The sequence below is a fragment of the Schistocerca gregaria genome, chromosome 2 (genome assembly GCF_023897955.1).
Source record: "Schistocerca gregaria isolate iqSchGreg1 chromosome 2, iqSchGreg1.2, whole genome shotgun sequence".
Classification (NCBI taxonomy): domain Eukaryota; kingdom Metazoa; phylum Arthropoda; class Insecta; order Orthoptera; family Acrididae; genus Schistocerca; species Schistocerca gregaria.
In genome coordinates, this window is record NC_064921.1 from 129,395,814 (window position 1) to 129,422,818 (window position 27,005).

The following is a 27,005-nucleotide window of genomic DNA, read 5'->3' on the forward strand; positions in this document are numbered from 1 at the left end:
TTTCTCTCCACTGTCCAGTCTCTCCACCGTCCAGTCTACCAGTGTGGCGATCCCGTTATCATTTGGTCTTAATTTGCTTCAGGAGAAGCTGCTCTCTCCACTGATGACCTGCTAGAAAATCATGGCACGTCACCAGTGGGGCAATCCTCTGATCAGTCAGTCTTGGCTTGCATTAGAAGTAATTGCCCTGACCCCTGCCTGACTTACTAGAATCATCAAGTCAGATCGCCAGTACGGTGATCTCCTTCCCAGTCAGTCTCGGTATGCTTCAGTTGTAGTTGTTCTATCCACTGACTGACCTATAATCCTCAGTGTGGGTCGCCAGTTCGGTGATTACCTTATTATTCAGTCTTGATTTGCTTCAGAAACAGTTGTTCTTCCCACTTCCCACTGTCCGACCTTCTAGAAACCCGAGGGCAGATCACTAGTATGATGATTGCCTTATCAGTTGGCCTTGGTATGCTTTATGAGTAGCTGTTCGGCCCTCCATCCAAGCTGATACAAACTGAAGGACAGGTCATCAGTGTGACGATTACCTTATCAGTCGGGTTTGGTTTACATCACGATTTGTTGTTCTGTTCACTGTCTGACCTACTAGGAAATTCATGGTGGGTCGCCAGTACGTCGATGCCCATATCAGTCAATGTTGCTTTGCTTCAGGACTAGTTGTTCTGCTCACCGCACAACCTACTAGAAACCCCATGGTGAATGGACAGTGCGGCTATCTCCTTATTATTCGGTCTTGGCTTCTGCCAGGAGTAGTTGTTTCGTTCACCATCCGACCTACCAGAAACCTTGGGCTGGGACGTCAGTGTGGCCATCTTCTTGTCAGTCAGTATTGGTTTGCTTCCAGAGTACCGGTTCTGCCCACCATCCCACCTACCACGAACCACAGGGTGGGTCACCAGTTTGGCGATTCACCCATCAGCACATCTGGCTTTGCTTCAGGAGTAGTTGTTCTGCCAACATCCAACCTACTAGAAAGCCAAAGTCGGGTCGCCATTGTGATAATTCCCTTAACACTTGGTCTTCGTTTGTATTAGGAGTAGTTCAAATGGCTCTGAGCCCTATGGGACTTAACATCTGTGGTCATCAGTCCCCTGGAACTTAGAACTACTTAAACCTAACTAACCTAAGGGCATCACACACATCCATGCCCGAGGCAGGATTCGAACCTGCGACCGTAGCAGTCGCGCGGTTCCGGACTGAGCGCCTAGAACCGCTAGACCACCGAGGCCGGCCTAGGAGTAGTTGTTCTGTCCACAGTCTGACCTATTAGGAACCTCAGGGTGGATTGTCATTCTGGCAGTCCCCTTACCACTCGCTCTTTGTTTGCTTCGGGAATAGTTATTCTGCCCACCGTACAAGCTACTCGAAACCTGACAGCTTCCCGTTGTAATTGCTGTTTCAGTGGAAATATACACATACAAGGGAAGAGATTACTAAAATGTAATCCCCTGTACTTACATGATATTTTGATAAATGAGAAAAGACCCTGACTATGTCTGTCAGGAGACATCAAGTGCAAGGTCTTGCTATTTCAACCACGGATGAGACAAATATCAGCGAACGTCAACATATATTCACTTTCGCAAAACAAATCAAATATGCCTCCATAATGAGATTTTCACTCTGCAGCGGAGTGTGCGCTGATATGAAACTTCCTGGCAGATTAAATCGGTGTGCCCGACCGAGACTCGAACTCGGGACCTTTGCCTTTCGCGGGCAAGTACTCTACCAACTGAGCTACCGAAGCAAGACTCACGGCCGGTACTCACAGCTTTACTTCTGCCAGTATCCGTCTCCTACCTTCCAAACTTTACAGAAGCTCTTCTGCGAAACTTGCAGAACTAGCACTCCTGAAAGAAAGGATATTGCGGAGACATGGCTTAGCCACAGCCTGGGGGATGTTTCCAGAATGAGATTTTCACTCTGCAGCGGAGTGTGCGCTGATATGAAACTTCCTGGCAGATTAAAACTGTGTGCCCGACCGAAACTCGAACTCGGGACCTTTGCCTTTCGCGGGCAAGTGCTCTACCAACTGAGCTACCGAAGCACAACTCACGTCCGGTACTCACAGCTTTACTTCTGCCAGGAAGTTTCATATCAGCGCACACTCCGCTGCAGAGTGAAAATCTCATTCTGGAAACATCCCCCAGGCTGTGGCTAAGCCATGTCTCCGCAATATCCTTTCTTTCAGGAGTGCTAGTTCTGCAAGTTTCGCAGAAGAGCTTCTGTAAAGTTTGGAAGGTAGGAGACGGATACTGGCAGAAGTAAAGCTGTGAGTACCGGCCGCGAGTCGTGCTTCGGTAGCTCAGTTGGTAGAGCACTTGCCCGCGAAAGGCAAAGGTCCCGAGTTCGAGTCTCGGTCGGGCACACCGTTTTAATCTGCCAGGAAGTTTCAAATCAAATATGATTCGTAAAATAATAACTGATTCAGTTTACACAGGAATATTCATAGGAACCACGCTGAAAAACCGTTGACAGAACGGATCACACAGCTCATCCAGTCTAATTGGTACTGTTTTAACTACTAAATGACGTCTAAACGTTGTTAATAATAACACATTCATATTTTCACGTAAGCCATGGAATTGCGCTGTCAGATCTCTGACTACCTTGGAAATCATTAATCTCAGTCTCAATTCGGTTAAAGAAAATCACGGCGCTATTCGATCATTACGTTCTCTTTGTCTTTATCGGCGTCTTCGACCACCCGTCGGCTATTCGTCGTCAGTGGCAAGGTATTTAGAGGCCTCGTCGTGACTGGCCGTTTTGCCAACACGTATCCGATCACTGTGTACCATTTAATAGTATTAAAACAAGGAAATTCCCTCTCTTAGGCCATATGTGTACACTCCACTGACCATTAGCCACTGCCCGCTAGTGTGACCGAGCGGTTCTAGGCGCTACAGCTTGGAACCGCGCGACTGCAGCGGTCGCAGGTTCGAACCCTGCCTCAGGAATGGATGTGCGTGATGTCCTTAGGTTAGTTAGGTTTAAGTAGTTCTAAGTTCAAGGGACTGATGACCTCAGATGTTAAGTCCCATAGAGCCATTTGAACCATTTCTGAACCATTAGCCACTTACATCATTAAAGCGATCCCTTGTTTCGTGAAACGTAACAACATGTCGGCAATATGCATGCTCTGGTCCAACAGTGAGACCCGATCAGTTCCGCCTATTGTTTTGACTCATTAATAACAACTCCGACAGCACGTGCCGTTTTTAATGACTGACACACCGGAAGCAATAAAACTCTGGATAACCGGTTCCGATGGAGAACTGTACGCTCCAACCAGGCGCTAAGAGCAGAAATGACGAAATCTATACCGACACGTGGACGTTTGCCCGTCTGCAATATAGCTATCTTCTAAATTGGATTGGTGGCGTAGTATTACTTCTATAACTGTTCCGATATTGACTGTTAGTTGGAGAGCTCTCATCCTCTTTCATATCCAGTTTACAATTTCCGGTGTTCTGAAACGGGAAAATTTCTTCATGTCGTGGCAGTTCAGTGATTTTCAGCTGTCGATTACCGTTGTGTGTAACTCTCTGAAGGACTACTTATGAAATGTAATACTGGAATTGAATTTGGTAACGTGCTAAGGAGTCAAAGATAAGGAGGAATGACTTGATAGGATGTAATTACACTCATCATTTACACTCACAGAAAATATTGGAGCTTCAGAGGTCTTAGATACGACATTCAGTTCGGTACAAGATCGTTAGAATTTATGGTCTAGCTTTGTGACGTAAATCAGCGTGAGCAAGACCCTCAACGAGGAAGCAGTACATGAGTGCATAAAATTTTTTCCATGTTAATGTCGACCTGGTTTTAGCAACTGACTGAAACCAAAAAATAATTCATTTACTGTGAATAACAAAAGTTTAAGATCTCCTTGCTGATATACGAGCTGCTGGATGACCATCAATGCGATATAGCCCATATTAATTTCTCTTGCTCCTGTATATGCAAATACAATTAAAGTCGATATATTCGGAAAATTAAAGACTACGAGAAAGATTTTCATGGAGGACAACATTACTGAAGGAAGATAAGAATTTAAATTTGTAACATATAACTCCAACCTTGCAAATTCGGTGGACTGGAAATGGAAGTCTTTGGGTTACGTCATTTGAAATGAAATCCGTAGTGCAGAAAAACAGAAATCTGATCTGATGATACACAAGAACTTTGCGCACACGTAAAAGAGAGACAGAGAGAGAATTATAACTGCATAAAGCAAGACTTACGCTTTATGATACTATGTCATATTGTTTGAATTTAAATTTTGCAGTAATCAGTTTGCTCCTCATATGAATCGGACGGGTGCAAGAATAAAAAAATAATACCTGTGAGACGTGTAAAATGCGTAAGATCGTTTCCAGCTGATTTGGCTTCTCAGAGACCTCTTGAGGCCCCATATTCGTGGTTTCAACATCTTCTCATATAGTTTTATCATCTTCTCAGTGATAAAACACTGACCAAAAAAATTGCAACAGAAAAGAAATAATTAGCGTAGCATAACGAACTTTCGGGAGAACATTTGTCTGTGCAACATATTTAAGTGATTCACATTGGTAGATCACAGGTTAATGTATGCGCGAGATAAGCCACTGCATATGTGATAAGCTGGTACACTGGTAACCATTAGAATTTTGAATGGTAGCATGCAAATGTGTACGCATTGTCCTATACAGGTGCCGGATGTCAGTTTGTGGGATGGAGCCCCATGCCCCTTGCACGTTGCCGGTCCATACAGGGACGATTAATGATGTGTGTGAATGACGCTGGAGTAGTCGTCCGATGATGTTTCGTATGTGCTCTATTGGAGATAGATCTGGTGATCCAGCAGACCAAGGCTACATACAGACACTTTATAGGGGATATTTGGTTACAACAGCGGTATGTGGTCGAGCGTTATCCTGCTGGAATGCTGTTAATGAATGGCAGAACGGAAGTCAACTCTCAGATAGACGTACAGTTTTGCGTCGGCGTGCGTGGAACAACCACAGAGTGCTCCTGATGTCATTTGAAATCGCACTCCAGGCCAAGTGTAGGTCGAGTGTGTTTAGCACGCATATAGATTCGTTGCACGCCCTGAACTGGTCTCCTTCTAACCAACATACGGCCATCACTGGCACAGAGGGAGAACCAGATCCCATCAGAAAACGCAACAAACGGCCACTCTGCCCTCCTGTGAGCTCTCGCTTGATACCACTAAAGACGCAGATGGCAGTGGTTTGCAGTCAGTTGGATGCACGCTACAGGGCGTCTGGCTCAGAGCTGTCCATGAAGTAACCGAATTGTAACAGTTCGCTGTGTCACTGTGCAGACTACTGCTACTTAAATTGCTCCTTAAGATGACGTTTGATCCGCCAGAACCATACGTTGATGGTCTTTCCTCTCGGTAGTGCCACGTGGCCGTTCGGATCCCTGTATTCTTGGGACCGTACATTCTCGTTATCACCGATGCCAGTAATTATGTGCAGTGGCTACGTTCCTACCAAGTCTTCTGGAATATTACAGAAGTAAAATCCAGCTTTTTCTAGTCCACTTGCAGGTTCAAACTCAGCGAGGCGTTGCTAATATCGTCTTCATCGCCTTAAAGGCAGTCTTTATTAACATCAACTTACCACGTCCGAGCCCTAAGTTAACACGCTCACGACCGTTATAGCTTATAAGTAACGCTCACGACCGTTGCAGTTTCTAAATAATCCTCACGACCGTTACGGCTTGTATTTGACGCAAAGCTGATTTGCATCCTGATAGTGACGCTAATCGCTCCACTCTAATGGGACTGGCGCGAAATCTGAGTAGAGATCATGTTTCACACATATTTTTCACAGTGTATATGCTGCCTGTTGTCCGTATGCCTACACGTCTTACGACACCGTCTTCTCAGGAAGGGGTAGAGATACCGAGTTGAAAGTAAAATTTTAAAGTCTGCCGTCCCTTGGCGGTATAACATACTTAAGACTTTAAGTCAACGCAGCAAAAATATGCTGTCATATACGAGGTGCGACAATAAAGTAATGAGACTGATGTGAAAAAACAAAGTTGCTACCGTTTTAGTCAAGTTTAGTGTTGTCTCCTTCAAAGTAGTTCCCTTCTGATTGCACACACTTTTTCCAGCGCTTCTGCCATTGATGGTAACCTTTCTGGAACTCATCTTCTGTAATATCCCCCGAGACCATCTTCACAGCTTTTTGGACATCTTGTTTGAAAATGGTGTCCCTTGACCACCGTTTTGACTCTTGGAAACAGAAAAAAGTCGCACGGAGCGATATATCTGGTGAATAAGGTGGCTGTGTTAGTACTGAAATTTGTTTTGAGTTTAAAAATTGCTGTACTGGCAAAGCAAAATGGGGTGGAGCATTATCGTGACGCAGAAACCAATCATCGGCAATGTTGGCACGGACACGAAGAACTCTTTTACGAAGTCTTTCTAAAAATTTTTTGCAGTAATATTGGTTAGCTGTTTGTCCAGGAGGCACCCACTCTTTATGAACCATTCCCTTGCACTCAAAGAAGCACACAAGCATGCATGGTCGTCCACTGCGGTCTTCATCTTGAACATTTGTTCTGACTTCACTAAACATTTTATACCAACGAAAAACTTGAGCTTTTGACATAACCTCCTGTCTGAAAGCCTTCTGAAGCTTACTGTAAGTTGTCGTCGCCTATTCACCCAATTTAACGCAAAAAGAAATGGCATATTATGCAGTTCCATTTCCATGACGAGAGACACAAACACGTGCTAACTTATTACAGCACAACTCACGACTGAGCAGTTGCATCGATGTGCCGCTACAACTAGAAGAATCTTATAGACCAAGGTCTAAGATATTGTGCCTACGCAAGCCTGCAGGGTTGCCACAACTTGCAAAGATAATCAGTCTCATTATTTTATTGTCGCACTTCGTATGTCGCTCGTCAAACCGTATAGATTAGCTGTCTACGTACACATAGTGTCTGGTGGTCTGGTGAATTCTTCAAAACTGCGGAAAGCTGGGGTCGAATTTCGATGGGATCGCGGATTTTTTAGTCTTCACTTTAACCTAGCATTCACGTCTCAACGATATGAGGAGTCACGAGAAACAAAATGTGGTGCGCGTTACACGTCATACTGTAGGTCCCCTTTCCTCTGTTGACAACTAGAGTAGATTAGGGATACCCAAGCCTGCAGGGTTGCCACATCTTGCAAAGAATATCAGACTTATTACCTTATTGTCGCACCTCGTGTGTCACTCGTCAAACCGTATAGATTAGCTGTCTACGTACACATAGTGTCTGGTGGTCTGGTGAATTCTTCAAAACAGTGGAAAGCTGGGATCGAATTTCGATCAGATCGCGGATTTTTTAGTCTTCGCTTTAACCTAGCCTTCACCTGTCAACGACGTGAGGAGTCACGAGAAACAACATGTGGTGCGCTTTACACATCAAACTGTAGGTCCCCTTTCCTCTGTTGACAACTTGAGTACATTAGGGATACACAAGCCGCCCAAGTGGCTTCCAATAGAAGACTTGCACCATGCTTTTGAACCACTCGAAATAATAATAATTATTATTTTTCTCTATTTAAGGGATTAAGTGTCTACAGAGCCCTCAGAGTGCAAGTTCTACTGGAAGTTGTCTGGTTTTGTGTAACCGACGTGTCAGAAAATAACTCCTTTGATGATCGGTCGGCCGCCCGGTGTGACCGAGCGGTTCTAGGCGCTTCAGTCTGGAACCGTGCGACCGCTACGATCGCAGGTTCGAATCCTGCCTCGGGCATGGTTGTGTGTAATGTCCTTAGGTTAGTTAGGTTTATGTAGTTCTAAGTCTAGGGGACTGATGACCTCAGATGTTAAGTCCCATAGCGCACAGAGCCATCTGAACCGTGAATGGTCGGCCATATAACTAGGAATCTTTAGCGCTATGATTTCACCCGGAACAAGTCTCGCTCACTCACCCCGGGCTTTCCCGGTCTTTTTTCGGCGCCTGGGCATCGCTTCTGTTGACCCACGTGGTTTACCGCGTTCGGCTGCACTAGGAGTGAATGTTACATTAATATCTTGCTAGGTCTTAAATTTTGCCAGGTAGTTAAAAGACACGTTACAAAAACCGTGCACAGTTGGCCTCAGCTGTGCCAGGTACTTCCACAGCAAACTTAAGAGAAAACAATTTAGCACTGAATTCTTTAAATACGGGAACTCAGATTAATAGCCTTTGAAGTAACTTACTTCTATGTGAGAAAAAGCACCCAAAACTACAACATGAAAAACCTACCCTCAAAGAATAATTTGCTTGGAGAAATAGGAACCACAGCACACTTGACAATTGTTTCAGAACTCAGACAGTATATGTGAAACAAGCACCAACGTTCACTATACTTCCAGATGGCATCAAGATTACTTTGTTCTTGCTAGATCGGTCCTAGCTGTTTTGCGTCTTATTCACTGACTTGTTTTGCTGACAGGTTTTAGGGGTGGAAGAAGCGCGAGCACAGCATGAAGGACGTTTTACAGCCGTGAATCACTGCACTGTGCGGCTGGTCCCGGTGAAGGTTCGAGTCCTCCCTCGGGCATGGCTGTGTGTGTTTGTCCTTAGGATAATTTAGGTTAAGCAGTGTGTAAGCTTAGGGACTGATGACCTTAGCAGTTAAGTCCCATAAGATTTCACACACATTTCAAACACTGCACCATTTATATCCTCCATAACTGCTCTGTGACAAACATACACATCATCATTATTATTTTTAAGAAATGGTTAGAAAGACATTTACGAAATTAATAAATCTTTTGGTTAAAAACAGACAGGAGAAAGAATAACGACAGATTATTTTCCTGAGACGTTTGCAACAGCATATAGGACACAAATCACATAGAAACAACCACAATTCTTTATAACCTCGTTTATAAAGCGCATTTATGGCATTGGAAGAATTTACAAGTTAAAATTCACCCATTACCCATGCAAATACTAACGAAATACGTCATATAAGCAAATATCTTACTACTTTCATTAGGAATTTCTACTTCATCGCATTCTTATATTCTTTAATTTTCGTGAGCTTCTATGAGGACCTACATAAACAAAACGAATTTCACTTATTTCCATATAACGTTGTTTTTAGACAACAGAGTTAGTCGACTGCATCCGTGGCTTCACTACCGACATGACACATTCAGGACCATTGTTTTCGCACGCTATGTTTGCTCTCCTGTTTCCCTCAAATAAACGTATTATAAAAGTGAATTACTTAATGAAAATTTGTCCCTATTGCCCTTAAATAACATCACGTTATTTTTTGTTTTCTGTTGCTGGCGATGCTTTCAATTCTCTATAAATAATTTCATTTCTTTAATAATTCACATTCATATTACACTCCAGGAAATGGAAAAAAGAACACATTGACATCGGTGTGTCAGACCCACCATACTAGCTCCGGACACTGCGAGAGGGCTGTACAAGCAATGATCACACGCACGGCACAGCGGACACACCAGGAACCGCGGTGTTGGCCGTCGAATGGCGCTAGCTGCGCAGCATTTGTGCACTGCCGCCGTCAGTGTCAGCCAGTTTGCCGTGGCATACGGAGCTCCATCGCAGTCTTTAACACTGGTAGCATGCCGCGACAGCGTGGACATGAACCGTATGTGCAGTTGACGGACTTTGAGCGAGGGCGTATAGTGGGCATGCGGGAGGCCGGGTGGACGTACCGCCGAATTGCTCAACACGTGGGGCGTGAGGTCTCCACAGTACATCGATGTTGTCGCCAGCGGTCGGCGGAAGGTGCACGTGCCCGTCGACCTGGGACCGGACCGCAGCGACGCACGGATGCTCGCCAAGACTGTACGATCCTACGCAGTGCCGTAGGGGACCGCACCGCCACTTCCCAGCAAATTAGGGACACTGTTGCTCCTGGGGTATCGGCGAGGACCATTCGCAACCGTTTCCATGTGGCTGGGCTACGGTCCCGCACACCGTTAGGCCGTCTTCCGCTCACACCCCAACATCGTGCAGCCCGCCTCCAGTGGTGTCGCGACAGGCGTGAATGGAGGGACGAATGGAGACGTGTCGTCTTCAGCGATGAGAGTCGCTTCTGCCTTGGTGCCAATGATGGTCGTATGCGTGTTTGGCGCCGTGCAGGTGAGCGCCACAATCAGGACTGCATACGACCGAGGCACACAGGGCCAACACCCGGCATCGTGGTGTGGGGAGCGATCTCCTACACTGTCCGTACACCTCTGGTGATCGTCGAGGGGACACTGAATAGTGCACGGTACATCCAAACCGTCATCGAACCCATCGTTCTACCATTCCTAGACCGGCAAGGGAACTTGCTGTTCCAACAGGACAATGCACGTCAGCATGTATCCCGTGCCACCCAACGTGCTCTAGAAGGTGTACGTCAACTACCCTGGCCAGCAAGATCTCCGGATCTGTCCCCCATTGAGCATGTTTGGGACTGGATGAAGCGTCGTCTCACGCGGTCTGCACGTCCAGCACTAACGCTGGCCCAACTGAGGCGCCAGGTGGAAATGGCATGGCAAGCCGTTCCACAGGAGTACATCCAGCATCTCTACGATCGTCTCCATGGGAGAATAGCAGCCTGCATTGCTGCGAAAGGTGGATATACACTGTACTAGTGGCGACATTGTGCATGCTCTGTTGCCTGTGGTTCTGTCAGTGTGATCATGTGATGTATCTGACCCCAGGAATGTGTCAATAAAGTTTCCCCTTCCTGGGACAATGAATTCACGGTGTTCTTATTTAAATTTCCAGGAGTGTATATGACTATCCAGAAAAACTTAAATTTCTTATCATAACAGACTCTCATCACAGTGTAAGGTGTGTTGGACTGTGACGATAACAAGTTTGATGCTGCTTCCAGTTTATGGAACTGGCGGCTGTTTAGGGGAGGCCTTACACTACGGATACGCGTGAATGGGCGGGACTTGCTCCGGGTGAAATCCTGGCGCTAAGGGCACGTCATATAACTGGAAGAAGTTTCAGGTATGCTCTGGGAAAGAGCATTTGGATGATTGTTATTCATTAATGACCTGACAGAAAATGCTGTTCTTAGACTCTAAGCAGATTATGTAGTTCCTTTTTGTAACAAATAAGCCCTCGGTCACCAATATTAAGTCAAAATTGACCTGTTTTCGATTTGTAGTGACTCGAAAAGATGCAGTACTTACAAGTCACATATTAAAAAAGATCTCGGCCGGAAAGGCGACGTCATCAACGCTTGTGCGATGGCGATGGCGAGCCGCTAAGGGCTCCTCGTGCTGTGGACAAGGGTTGGAAGTGCTCTACCATCGGAGCTACTCAAGCACGACAGAGTCTTGTTGCAACCAGTACCCACAGTACGAGCAGCCCTTGGAGGCTTGCCATCGCACAAGTGTTCATTACGTCCACTTTTCGGCTGAGATCTTTTCTCATATGTGACTTGTAAGTACTGCATCTTTTCGAGTCAGTACAAACTTTAATTTTATTAATGTACTATATACCTAGTGTTTTAGTACAGTTAGTCTAATTCTGTAGACGACGCTCATAGTAGCGTCAAAACCAGGTAAAATTTGACTTAATAGTTGTGACCGAGGGCTTACCTGTTACAATATAATTCTGACACGGTCACTGAACCTTAGCAGCTATGTTCAAAGTTTTATGGACTTTCGCCCCAAACCCACAAATACAAACACACGCTTATTACGTAGTTATATGTAATGAAGCAGAGCCGTATCTTATCTCTGGCGTGATTAGTGCGTCTGGTCTTTCCTTTGCCCACGCATTGCCGCGGTGAGACTGGCTGCGACCGCCTATTTAGGCACGCGCAGAAGGATTCGAAGGAGAGTTGTCGCAGCAGCGAAACGCGGTGGAAGTTACGCTGGTTACCGAGAGAGAGAGCAGTGACCCTCCCAGTCGTCGTCGTGCCGTGGTGGGTGGTAGGCCGTGTGAGCCCCGGGTTTCTTTTGGCTGAGTACGGAAGCAATGCTGTTGAGTGGGCGACGTGGCGAGAGACATGGCGATAACAGCGGAACTGGGGCTTTACTACGTCTGCACGAAAGTGAAGCCCTGCAGTGGCAGCAATACAGCCGTGGGCATCCTGCCACCGCCAAGACTCCTGTCTGCCCCGACCACCTTCAGCTGTGCTAATTAGGGTGGGTAAGCTGCTTTCTCAGCCAGAATCGTACTCGTACGATTAACTATTGAGTGACCCTTCGCGACTTTCAAGTTGAGCTCTGGTGCCTCGAAAGTGCTGTAGGTTCCGATTTGCTTACAACTGCTTGTGTCTATTGCCTAATTTATTAGCAGTAGCTTACGAAAACTTTGCAATTTGTTCACACTGTATAGAGCTTGCGTCTAGGAAATTTTGCTGGAGTAATATCTGTTTGAATCTTCCTGGCACGGCCGGCCAGTGTGGCCGAGTGGTTCTAGGCGCTTCAATCTGGAACCGCGCGACCGCTATGGTCGCAGGTTCGAATCCTGCCTCGCGCATGGATGTGCGTGATGTTGTTAGGTTAGTTAGGTTTAAGTAGTTCTAAGTTATAGGGGACTGATGAACTCAGATGTTAAGTCCCATAGTGCTCAGAGTCATTTGACCGTTCCTGGCAGATTAAAAGTATGTGTCGGACCGAGTCTCGAACTCGACACCTTTGCCTTTCGCGGGCAAGTGCTCTACCATCTGATCTACTCACGACTCGTCCCCAAAGCCTCAATTCTGCCAAACGTCACAGAAGCTCTTTCTGGAATCATCTCCCAGGCTGTGGCTAAGCCATGTCTCCGCAATATCCTTTCTTCCAGGAGTGCTGGTTGTCCAGGTTCGCAGGAGAGGTTCTGTGAATCCTGGAAGGTAGGAGACGAGGTACAGGCAGAACTGAAGGTGTGAGGACGCGTCGTGAGTCTTTCTTGGATAGGTGAGATGGTAGCCGAGCCTCGTGTTTTGCTCCTTCGTCCCCTCAAGCACGTCTTCGCGCCTCGTAGCGAGTCCGGCGACCAACTCGCTGAGCGCAAATACCCGCCGCGAGCATGGCTGTAACGGATCGTGCAACCACGTCTGGATCCCTGAGTAAAACAGATGGGGACGTTTGCAAGACAACAACCATCTGCATGAACAGTTTGACGACGTTTGCAGCAGCATGGACTATCAGCTGGGAAACCATGGCTGCGGTTACCCTTGACGCTGCATCACAGACAGGAGCGCTTGCGATGGTGTACTCAACACCAACCTCTGTGCACGAATGGCAAAACGTCATTCTTTCGGATGAATCCAGGTTCTGATTACAGCATCATGATGATTGCATCCGTGTTTGGCGTCATCGCGGTGAACGCACATTGGCAGCGTGTATTCGTCATCGCCATAATGGTGTATCACCTGGCGTGATAGTATGGGGTGCCATTGGTTGCACGTCTCGGTCACTTCTTGTAGGCAATTTAGACAGTGGACGTTACATTTCAGATGTGTTACGACCCGTGGCTCTACCCTTCATTCGATCCCTGCGAAAAGTACATTTCAGCAGGAGAATGCAGGATCGCATGTTGCAGGTCCTGTACAAGCCTTTCTGGATACAGAAAATGTTCGACAGCTGCCCTGGCCAGCACATTCACCAGATCTGTCACTAATTGAAAATGTGTGGTCAATGGTGGCCGAGCAACGGCCTCGTCACAATACGCCAGTCACTACGCTTGATGAACTGTGGTATCGTGTTGAAGCTGCATAGGCAGCTGTATCTGTACACGCCATCCAAGCTCTGTTTGAATCAATGCCCGAGCGTATGAAGGCCGTATTACGGCCAGAGGTGGTTGCCTGGGTACTAATTTCTGAGGATCTATGCCCCCATCTGGGGATCACCCGTGGTCTAGGGGTAGCTCTTTGATTCATAATCAAAACGTCTTCGGTCCCGGTTCGAACCCCGCCACTGCCTAAAATTTGATAAATAATTAGCATTGGCGGCCGAAGACTTCCGGCATAAGAAGTCAGCCTCATTCAGCCAACAGCCTTGTCAAACAGGGCGGAGGAGCGGATAGAGGTTCAGGGCACTCTCTTGTCCTAGGGGTGGGAAATTGCCCCTAAAGGCGGAAGAGTCAGCAATGATCAACGACATGAGGATGCAGAAGGCAATGGAAACCACTGCATTAAAGACACGTAACGTGTATCCGCAGGACATGTGGCCTGTAGTTGAAGAAGTGTCATGACGATCTCTCCATTGGCAAAAGATTCCCGAATAGTCCCCCATTCGGATCTCCGGGAGGGGACTGCCAAGGGGGAGGTTACCATGAGAAAAAGATTCAATAGTCAACGAAAGGATAATGTTCTACGAGTCGGGGCGTGGAATGTCAGAAGCTTGAACGTGGTAGGGAAACTGAAAAGGGAAATGCAAAGGCTCAATATAGATATAGTAGGGGTCAGTGAAGAGAAGTGGAAGGGAGACAAGGATTTCTTGTCAGATGAGTATCGGGTAATATCAACAGCAGCAGAAAATGGTATAACAGGTGTAGGATTCGTTATAAATAGGACGGTAGGGCAGAGGGTGTGTTACTGTGAACACTTCAGTGACCGGGTTGTTCTAATCAGAATCGACAGCAGACCAACACCGACAACGATATTTCACGTATACATGCCGACTTCGCAAGCTGAAGATGAACAGATAGAGAAAGTGTATGAGGATATTGAAAGGGTAATGCAGTATGTAAAGGGGGACGAAAACCTAACAGTTATGGGCGACTGGATTGCAGTTGTAGGGGAAGGTGTAGAAGAAAAGGTTACAGGAGAATATGGGCTTGGGACAAGGAATGAAAGAGGAGAAAGACTATTTGAGTTCTGTAACAAGTTTCAGCTAGTAATAGCGAATACCCTGTTCAAGAATCACAAGAGGAGGAGGTATACTTGGAAAAGGCCGGGAGATACGGGAAGATTTCAATTAGATTACATCATGATCAGACAGAGATTCCGAAATCAGATACTGGATTGTAAGGCGTAACCAGGAGCAGATATAGACTCAGATCACAATATAGTAGTGATTAAGAGTAGGCTGAAGTTCAAGACATTAGTCAGGAAGAATCAATACGCTAAGAAGTGGGATACGGAAGTTCTAAGGAATGACGAGATACGTTTGAAGTTATCTAACGCTATACATACAGCAATAAGGAATAGCGCAGTAGGCAGCAAAGTTGAAGAGGAATGGATATCTCTAAAAACGGCCATCAGAGAATTAAGGGAAGGAAAACATAGGTACAAGGAAGGTAGCTGCAAAGAAACCATGGGTAACAGAAGAAATACTTCAGTTGATTGATGAAAGGAGGAAGTACAAACATATTCCGGGAAAATCAGGAATACACAAATAAAAGTCGCTGAGGAATGAAATAAATAGGAAGTGCAGGGAAGCTAAGACGAAATGGCTGCAGAAAAAATGTGAAGACATCGAAAAAGATATGATTGTCGGAAGGACAGACTCAGCTGCTGCGTAGGAAAGTCAAAACAACCTTTGGTGACATTGAAAGCAACGGTGGTAACATTAAGAGTGCAACGGGAATTGCACTGTTAAATGCAGAGGAAAGAGCAGATAGGAGGAAAGAATACATTGAAAGCCTTTATGAGGGTGATGATTTGTCTGATGTGATAGAAGAAGAAACAGGGGACGATTTAGAAGAGATAGGGGATCCAGTATTTGAATCGGAATTTAAAAGAGCTTTGGAGGACTTACGGTCAAATAAGGCAGAAGGGATAGATAACATTCCATCAGAATTTCTAAAATCATTAGGGCAAGTGGCAACAAGACGACTGTTCACGTTGGTGTGTAGGATACACTCCTGGAAATTGAAATAAGAACACCATGAATTCATTGTCCCAGGAAGGGGAAACTTTATTGACACATTCCTGGGGTCAGATACATCACATGATCACACTGACAGAACCACAGGCACATAGACACAGGCAACAGAGCATGCACAATGTTGGCACTAGTACAGTGTATATACACCTTTCGCAGCAATGCCGGCTGCTATTCTCCCATGGAGACGATCGTAGAGATGCTTGATGTAGTCCTGCGGAACGGCTTGCCATGCCATTTCCACCTGGCGACTCCGTTGGACAAGCGTTCGTGCTGGACGTGCAGACCGCGTAGGACGACGCTTCATCCAGTCCCAAACATGCTCAATGGGGGACAGATCCAAAGATCTTGCTGGCCAGGGTAGTTGACTTACACCTTCTAGAGCACGTTGGGTGGCACGGGATACATGCTGACGTGCATTGTCCTGTTGGAACAGCAAGTTCCCTTGCCGGTCTAGGAATGGTAGAACGATGGGTTCGATGACGGTTTGGATGTACCGTGCACTAGTCAGTGTCCCCTCGACGATCACCAGAGGTGTACGGCCAGTGTAGGAGATCGCTCCCCACACCATGATGCCGGGTGTTGGCCCTGTGTGCCTCGGTCGTATGCAGTCCTGATTGTGGCGCTCACCTGCACGGCGCCAAACACGCATACGATCATCATTGGCACCAAGGCAGAAGCGACTCTCATCGCTGAAGACGACACGTCTCCATTCGTCCCTCCATTCACGCCTGTCGCGACACCACTGGAGGCGGGCTGCACGATGTTGGGGCGTGAGCGGAAGACGGCCTAACGGTGTGCGGGACCGTAGCCCAGCTTCATGGAGACGGTTGCGAATGGTCCTCGCCGATACCCCAGGAGCAACAGTGTCCCTAATTTGCTGGGAAGTGGCGGTGCGGTCCCCTACGGCACTGCGTAGGATCCTACGGTCTTGGCGTGCATCCGTGCGTCGCTGCGGTCCAGTCCCAGGTCGACGGGCACGTGCACCTTCCGCCGACCACTGGCGACAACATCGATGTACTGTGGAGACCTCACGCCCCACGTGTTGAGCAATTCGGCGGTACGTCCACCCGGCCTCCCGCATGCCCACTATACGCCCTCGCTCAAAGTCCGTCAACTGCACATACGGTTCACGTCCACGCTGTCGCGGCATGCTACCAGTGTTAAAGACTGCGATGGAGCTCCGTATGCCACGGCAAAGTGCCGTCCTGCAGTCTCCGGAGCAAGTGTCAATGTGTTCTGTTTTCCATTTCCAGGAGTGTATCTGGGAGTATGCGTACGATATGATTTGAAGTGGATTGATCATACAAAATTAATTGTTGGTAATGTAGGTGCCAGGTTGAGATTCATTCATCCTTAGAAAATGTAGTCCATTCACCCATAGAAAATGTAGTCCATCAGCAAAGGTGGTGGCAGGAGGTGGCTTTGAAAACACTCGTTCGACCTATACTTGAGTATTGTTCATCAGTGTGGAATCCGTACCGGGTCGAGTTGACAGAGGAGAAAGAGAAGATCCAAAGAAGAGTGGCGCGTTTCGTCATAGGGTTATTTGGTAAGCGTGATAGCGTTACGGAGATGTTTAGAAAACTCAAGTGGCAGACTCTGCAAGAGAGGCGCTCTGCATCGCGGTGTTGCCTGCTGTCCGGGTATCGACAGGATGCGTTTCTGGATGAGGTATCGAATATATTGCTTTCCCCTGCTTATACCTTTCGAGGAGATCACGAATGTAAAATTAGAGAGTTTCGAGCGCACACGGAGGCTTTCCAGCAGTTGTTCTTACCGCGAACCATACGCGACTGGAACAGGAAAGGGACGTAATGACAGTGGCACGTAAAGTGCCCTCCGCCACACACCGTTGGGTGGCTTGCGGAGTACAAATGTAGATGTAGATGAAAGATGGCACAAGCAGATTCACCATTCTCAAACTGAGGGCTGTACGGATATAGCAGACCAATCTACTAGTATTAAGAAGTAGGCATCGAATCAGAGGAGCTACCCCACGGTGCAAAAACCTTCATCCAGTTGGCTATCGCGCATTATCAGAATACGGACAGCGACCAGCTCTAAACCTTGCTCCTCTTCACCGCCCTCGGCGCTTCCCGTGACCAACTGTCCAGCTCGTCTTCGTCCGTCACAGCAGTCTCACACTCCGCGGGCATACACCGGCCCTTCGCTTCTCACTAGAATCAGAGTCTGTCACATGTTTCAAAAACGTGAATTCAGCGCCCCGTCAGGACAAACGGTGGACTTGAGTGTCGATACGGAAGTATTAACGAGTTCAGTGTAACTACAGTGTGTAGAGACGCATTTTAGGATTAATTCATCGCTCACTCAATATGAAATTCGAAAGGGAAAAACCGTAACTACTAAGTGGAACCATGCTAATTACCATACACCATTTGCGTCTTTGCGGTTAACAACGATAGCAGATATTGATGTAACTACACCATCAGCCACTTTAATGTGACCACCTGTCAACAGCCAAGACTTCCACCTTTACCAGTGTGGACTGCTGCGAGGCATGCAGGAAGAGAGTCAATGAGATTGTCTAAGGTAAAACAGGTATGTGGAACCACGCCGAGTCCAGCGCCGTGACCAGCTGCGCTGAGATTTTCGGTTTAGGAATCATGGCGCGAACGGCCCGATCGAGGTGGCCACACAGACTTACGATTTGGTTTTAATGCGGGGAGGTGGGTGGCCATGGGAGTACGGTAACCGCATCCTGATACTCTTCGAACCACGTACTTACACTGCTGGCTGTGTGGCACTTTGCACTGTCCTGCTAGTACACTTCTGGCCATTACAATTGCTACACCACGAAGATGACGTGCCACAGACACGAATGATACCGACCGGAAGAGGATGTTGTGGTATGCAAATGATTAGCTTTTCATTTACACAAGGTTGGCGCCGGTAGCGAAAACCTACAACGTGCTGGCATGAGGAAAGTTTCAAACTGATTTCACATACACAAACAGCAGTTGACCGGTATTGCCTGGTGAAACGTTATTATGATGCCTCGTGTAAGGAGGAGAAAGGCGTACCATCACGGTTCCGACTTTGATAAAAGTCGGAATGGAGCCTATCGCGATCGCGTGTTATCGTATCGCGGCATTGAAGCTCGCGATGGTCGAAATCCAATGACTGTTAGCGGAATATGGAATCGGTGGGTTCAGGAGGGTAATAAGGAGCGCCGTGCTGGATCCCAACTGCCTCGTATCACTAGCAGTCGAGATGACAGGCGTCTTCTCCGCATGGCTGTAACGAATCGTGCAACCACTTCTCGATCCCTGAGTCAACAGATGGGGACGTTTGCAAGACAACAACCATCTGCACGAACAGTTCGACGACGTTTGCAGCAGCATGGACTATCAGCTAGGAGACCATGGCTTCGGTTATTCTCGACGCTGCATCACAGACAGGAGCGCCTGCGATGGTGTACTCAACGACGAACCTGGCTGCACGAATGGCAAAACGTCATTTTTTTCGGATGAATCCGGGTTCTGTTTACAGCATGATGATAGTCGCATCCGTGTTTGGCGACATCGCGGTGAACGCACATTGGAAGCGTGTATTCGTCATCGCCATACTGGCGTATCACCCGGCGTGATGGTATGGGGTACGATTGATTACACGTCTCCGTCACCTCTTGTTCGCATTGACGGCACTTTGAACAGTGGACGTTACATTTCAGATGTGTTACGATCTATGGATCTACCCTTCATTCTGTCCCTGCGAAACCCTACAATTCAGCAGGATAATGCACGACCGCATGTTTCAGATCCTGTAAGGGCCTTTCTGGGTACAGAAAATGTTCGATTGCTACTCTGGCCAGCACATTCTCGAGATCTCTCACCAACTGGAAACGTCTGGTCAATGGTGGCCGAGCAACTGGCTCGCCACAATACGCTGGTCACTACTCTCGATGAACGGTGGCATCGTGTTGAAGCTGCATGGGCAGCTGTACCTGTACGCGCCATCCCAGCTCTGACTCTATGCCGAGGCGTATGAAGGCCGTTATTACGGCCAGAGGTGGTTGTTCTGCGTAATGATTTCTCAGGAGCTAGGCACCCACATTGCGTGAAAATGTAATCACATGTCAGTTCTAGTATACTATATTTGTCCAATGGATGCATTTCTTCTTGATGTAGGAGTTTTAATGGCCATCGTCTGGAAGCCGAAACAAACCCAGAGATAGATCCATACCTACGTAGATCCATTGCGCCTTCCACAATGACGAGATCACCCGGGGAATGCCACAAAAACAATCACCACACGATACTGCTCCCTCCTGCGGTCCGTGTCCTTCCGACGATTGTTGCGTGGTGTTTGTCTTCAGACGTTCCACACCGTACACACCAACTGCCATCTGACTGTTGGAGTAGAAAACGTCGTGCATTTTAATAGGTCTCGTCTCACCACTCAGTGGACATCCACTTGCGGTATTGGCGAGCGAATTCCAGTCTTCGTCGCCTATGTACAGCAGTTAGCATTGGTGGTGCGTGATCCAGGTGCCTGTTAGGGAGGTCCATTCGCAGCAACATTCCCAGAACAGTCGTTGAAGAGACGTGGTTGGTAGCCCCTTGGTTCACCTGGGCGGTCAGCTGCTCACCAGCTGGATGTCCATTCGCCCGTACACATGTCTACAGGCGTCATTCAACCTTGTCACCTATGTATGGCCCGTGGTGCAATGGTTGCCTCGGCGCCTGTTTCAGATAGCGTTGTTTTGCCTCGCACTGTTTACTTGAACCAAAGCGGTACGCAAACAATCTAGAAACCTAGCCATTTTGGGAATGCTTTCACCTCAGGCCCAAAATCCAAGGATCATGCCCTACTGGATGATAGATAAACCGCTCCGTTTTCGCATTACGACAACGCCATACGTCTACCCGGTACTACGAAAAAATGGTTCAAATGGCTCTGAGCACTATGGGACTTAAAATCTCAGGTCATCAGTCCCCTAGAATTTAGAACTACTTAAACCTAACTAACCTAAGGATATCACACACATCCATGCCTTAGGCAGGATTCGAACCTGCGACCACCGTGATCACGCGGCTCCAGACTGAAGCGGCTAGAACCGCTCGGCCACATCGGCCGGCTCCGTACTATATCTTCCGCTGCTAGTGCTGTCACTATCGACTGTGAGTGTTTGTCGCACGTAGACGTCGAACGTAGGCGGTGATCACATTACCATAACTTAATCGTGTATGATTTGGAAAGTGTCAGCACATTTGCTTAATGAGCAGAAGACAGTGCAGCACAGAGGCAGTACCTTTCCTATTTAAACTAATTGTATAGCATCAGAATAAAAGGCATATTTTCCACAGGTCACGAGGTGTCCTCATTGTGACCAAGTTTCCATGAGACGGGCCACAAAAAGGCCGACGTCCCTAACTGACTTTGATTTGTGCCAGCAGTATGGCTTATGCAATATAGTTTTCCAGAGCCATGGGTAAATGCAAGAGGTTCTTCTAACGTGTTAAATGACCAATTCTTCAAGCGATTATATTTTGCCGGCCAGAGTGGCCCTGCAGTTCTAGGCGCTGCAGTCTGGAGCCGAGCGACCGCTACGGTCGCTGGTTCGAATCCTGCTACGGGCATGGATGTGTGTGATGCCCTTAGGTTAGTTAGGTTTAATTAGTTCTAAGTTCTAGGCGACTGATGACCTCAGAAGTTAAGTCGCATAGTGCTCAGAGCCATTTGAACTATTTTTTTTATTATATGCTAAAAATAAATTTCTTCTAAATATGTTAGAGTTTTATTAACAATTACCAACGTATTTTTAAGTAACTGTGATTCATTTCAGCCTTTCGCCAAAACTACGTCAGCCCCAAGAAGCTGAGTAGTCAGCGCGACAGAATGTCAATCATAAGGGCCCGGCTTCGATTACCGGCTGGGTCGGAGAATTTCTCCATTCAGGGACTGAGTGTTGTGTTGTCCTAATCAGCATCAATTCATCCCCATCGACGTGCAAGTCGCCGAAGTGGCGTCAAATCGAAAGACTTGCACCCGGCGAACGTTCTACCCGACGGGAGGCCGGAGTCACATGACATTTAAATTTACCAAAATGACATGACAGTTAACAGTTTAAACGTTTACATTTATTTAGCATTTCCACCCCACTGCTGTCTTTAAATACGTGAAATTTTACTAAACAGAATCACAGTTCGGAAATTAGCATTTACACTTTTAGTTTTGAATGATAACATTACGCGCAGGTAATTCTTTTCACCTAGCGACCACGATGTGACCTATGAGTGTACTCTAATGAGCGTGTAATTCTTAAACCAGTTCGCGGCCACATAGGAGGGCACGTATTTTTGTGATTCGGCACAACTTCTAATACTTTGGAGAACAAAAGACTTTCAAGAAGACATAAACCCTCTCGCCTTAGCTTTGAACTGCCTGTTGATCCGTTAAATGCGTATTTCCGTTGTTCAGGTTGAATGAAATTTTTAGCAATTAATGACAAAATAGAAATAAAATGTTGGAAATAAAATGGGGGGAATTAAACATTGAATATTTACACTTCAGACTGTTTCTTATATATCTCATACGGAAAGAGACAGCGTTAGCGATTAAGAAAGACATAAGTATAAAAGTACTACAGTTATGTACACTTTCCCTACCTTGCATAGGTTGGAAGCAGCGTCGTCCTCGCTGCGTGTATGTTTCGTGTTGGTTCAGAGGAGGTGTTCGCAAAACCGCTTAGGCTTTCGTGTCCGACAGGCGAAGTTTCATCAAAAGGTTACTTATTTGGGGTTCTCACGTAAACGTGCGTGGGTGTGATTGAGTACAGTTTTTCGAGCGCCCGTGGCCACAGTTTTCAAAAGCCAGTGAGAAAACTGGCAGACGTGCTGCGGCAGGCTACGGACATTGCTCTGACTTTGAAGTTTACCCTTTGCGGCGATCTCTTCATACGATGCTGCCAAGGAATGACGTAATCACTGCACACAATCGAAAAGCTTCTTTTTTTGTGTTAAAGTTATTTGCGCATGAACTTTGCTAGCCTGTACAAATCACTCATTATGTGACTGCCTTGACGTGCTACACACCCGGCCTGGGTGGCCGAGCGGTTCTAGGCGCTACAGTCTGGAACCGCACGACCGCTACGGTCGCAAGTTCGAACTGTGCCTCGGGCATGGATGTGTGTGATCTCCTTAGGTTAGTTAGGTTTAATTAGTTGTAAGTTCTAGGGGACTGATGACCTCAGAAGTTAAGTCCCATAGTGCTCAGAGCCATTTGAAGCATTTGACGTGCTACAGCTCGCCTCTACAACTGAGTGGTCAGCGTGGCGGAATACGATGCAAAGGGGTCAGGGTTCGATTCCCGGTCCCGTTGGAGAGTTTCTCCGCTCAGGGACTGGGTGTTGTGGTGTCTTTATCATCACCACATCATCCCCAACAACACACAAGTGGCGTCAACTAACGAGACGTACACCAACCGATAGGTCTACCCGACGAGAGGCTTTGACACACGACGTTTCATTTTCACGTGCCACAATCTGGTAACACAGGGATCACGATCATTCACATAGGTTGTGCTTCTCTCCCCCCCCCCCCCCCCCAAAGAAAGAGTTATGCACTAAGTGTATAGTCGTATTAGCATGTTTGCCTGATTAAATTGTTTTTCTCTTCGTTAAACATCTGCAAAGTGACAAGCAGCAGTAACTGTTAAACATACACTGGCTTTTGATACATGGAGACAAAATTCAGGAAAAGATTTGTGACAGGATAAACAACATGGGGACACATGGCCGGAAAGGTGATACAAGGTAGGTAGTTACATCTGAAGGTGGAGGTAAATAATTCAGTATTTCAATAACTGAAAGCACACAGGCAAGTGGAAATGTTCTGTATAACCTAATATTTCAGCACCAACTGCAATTATGGAAGAATCTTTGTTGCACATTTCTTTATTAAATGTTATGCGTCGCGAAAAATCATTGTCAGACGTAAGCTATAAAACACTGTACAGAAATAAAGAGAAATAAGTAACTCGTAGCGGTTAAATATATGATAGTGAGAAACACTGTAGCGCAATTGTTTCAGTACTACACGTAGAAATCGTTTTGGGATCAACAAACTAAGCACACGGACGGTACATAGTAGTAAAATTCTCATTACATAAAAACTATATATGTAGCGTGTTAAACCGTCAAAGAAGTAAAGTACACGACACATGAAGTAAGCAATACCGAAAGACCATTCACATCGACTAGTAACTACACTAAAATCACTGTCTCTTCAAAACGCTGTAAGAAATTTTATGAAATAACATAAATATTTTAAATGTCCTCTCTGAATAAAAATTAAATAGTATTGAAAAGCAAATCATTTCCCAATGTGCTGCAAAATTATTTTTATGTGATCACGAACCTGCTTTTGGCTTCTCGGGCCATCTTCCCCCATGACAACTGAATGTCAAACACAGATGAAAGTGATGTACGAATAACACAGATATTATTTGTATAGAAGATAAAAGATTAAAAAGTGTTTACATTGGAAAACATAACCATAATTACATGAATTATAAAAGGAGCTAAACAAAGTTTTCATATGGAGATGCATTTAACAAATGACGAGAAAATAATATGAATTTAAATTGCGAATTTAATATCTGTAACGAAAAGTTAATTAAACAAAGGGAAAAATGGATAGTGGCTCTGATCTTCCAATACTAGGCTGTTATTCTGTATCATGTGTTTGTTGATTTCCTATATTTCCAGTAGGGTCCGCTTTCTCTGAAAAAATGTAAAACTTCACATTTGATATTGTATGAATCGTTTCCTGCTAAAAGATGGTCAGGAAAGGTCGAATCATTCTTCTTCAATCGCCAGTTTTCCTACATTCACGTACCCTAATTGCCACAGCTCTCCCTGACTGACCAATATACAGTTTTTCACACTGTTTGCAAGTGAATTGGTGTGGGTGGAGGTTATACTTAACAGCCGAATTAAGTTAATAATTGGCTCCTTCTACCGACCCCCAGACTCCGATGATAGAGTTGCGGAACAGTTCAGAGAAAGTTTGAGTCTCGTAACAAATAAATACCCCACTCATACGGTTATAGTTGGTGGGGACTTCAACCTACCCTCGGTATGTTGGCAAAAATACTTGTTCAAAACCGGTGGTAGGCAGAAAACGTCTTCCGAGATTGTCCTAAATGCATTCTCCGAAAATTATTTCGAGCAGTTAGTCCACGAACCCACGCGAATTGTAAATGGTTGCGAAAACACACTTGACCTCTTGGCCACAAACAATCCAGAGCTGATTGAGAGCATCATGACTGATACAGGGATTAGTGATCACAAGGTCATTGTAGCTAGGCTCAATACCATTTCTTCCAAATCCATCAGAAACAAACGCAAAATGATTTTATTTAAAAAAGCGGATAAAGTGTCACTAGAAGCCTTCCTAAAAGACAATTTCCATTCCTTTCGAACTGACTATGCGAATGTAGACGAGATGTGGCTCAAATTCAAAGATGTAGTAGCAACAGCAATTGAGATATTCATACCTCATAAATTGGTAAGAGATGGAACGGATCTCCCGTGGTACACAAAAAAGGTCCGAACGCTGTTGCAGAGGCAACGGAAAAAGCATGCGAAGTTCAGAAGAACGCGAAATCCCGAAGACCAGCTAAAATTTACAGACGAGCGAAATTTTGGACAGACTTCAATGCGAGATGCCTTTAATAGGTTCCACAACGAAACATTGTCTCGAAATTTGGTAGAAAATCCGAAGAAATTCTGGTCGTATGTAAAGTACACAAGCGGCAAGACGCAGTTAATACCTTCGCTGCGCAGTGCCGATGGTACTGTTATCGACGACTGTGCCGCTAAAGCGGAGTTATTGAACCCAGTTTTCCGAAATTCCTTCACCAGGGAAGACTAATGGAATATTCCAGAATTTGAAACACGAACATCTGCTAGCATGAGTTTCTTAGAAGTAGATACCTTAGGGGTTGCGAAGCAACTCAAATCGCTTGATACGGGTAAGTCTTCAGGTCCAGATTGTATACCGATTAGGTTCCTTTCAGATTACGCTGATACTATAGCTCCCTACTTAGCACTCATATACAACCGCTCGCTCACCGATAGATCTGTACCTACAGATTGGAAAATTGCGCAGGTCGCACCAGTGTTCAAGAAGGGTAGTAGGAGTAATCCATTTAACTACAGACTTATATCATTGACGTCGGTTTGCAGTAGGGTTTTGGAGCATATACTGTATTCAAACATTATGAATCACCTCGAAGGGAACGATCTATTGACATGTAATCAGCATGGTTTCAGAAAACATCGCTCTTGTGCAACGCAGCTAGCTCTATACTCGCACGAAGTAATGGCCGCTATCGACAGGGGATCTCAAGTTGATTCCATATTTCTAGATTTCCGGAAAGCTTTTGACACCGTTCCTCACAAGCGACTTCTAATCAAGCTGCGGAGCTATGGGGTATCGTCTCAGTTGTGCGACTGGATTCGTGATTTCCTGTCAGGAAGGTCGCAGTTCGTAGTAATAGACGGCAAATCATCGAGTAAAACTGAAGTGATATCAGGTGTTCCCCAGGGAAGCGTCCTGGGACCTCTACTGTTCCTGATCTATATAAATGACCTGGGTGACAATCTGAGCAGTTCTCTTAGACTGTTCGCAGATGATGCTGTAATTTACCGTCTAGTAAGGTCATCCGAAGACCAGTATCAGCTGCAAAGCGATTTAGAAAAGATTGCTGTATGGTGTGTCAGGTGGCAGTTGAAGCTAAATAACGAAAAGTGTGAGATGATCCACATGAGTTTCAAAAGAAATCCGTTGGAATTCGATTACTCGATAAATAGTACAATTCTCAAGGCTGTCAATTCAACTAAGTACCTGGGTGTTAAAATTACGAACAACTTCAGTTGGAAGGACCACATAGATAATATTGTCGGGAAGGCGAGCCAAAGGTTGCGTTTCATTGGCAGGACACTTAGAAGATGCAACAAGTCCACTAAAGAGACAGCTTACACTACACTCGTTCGTCCTCTGTTAGAATATTGCTGAGCGGTGTGGGATCCTTACCAGGTGGGATTGACGGAGGACATCGAGAGGGTGCAAGGAAGGGCAGCTCGTTTTGTATTATCGCGTTATAGGGGAGAGAGTGTGGCAGATATGATACACGAGTTGGGATGGAAGTCATTAC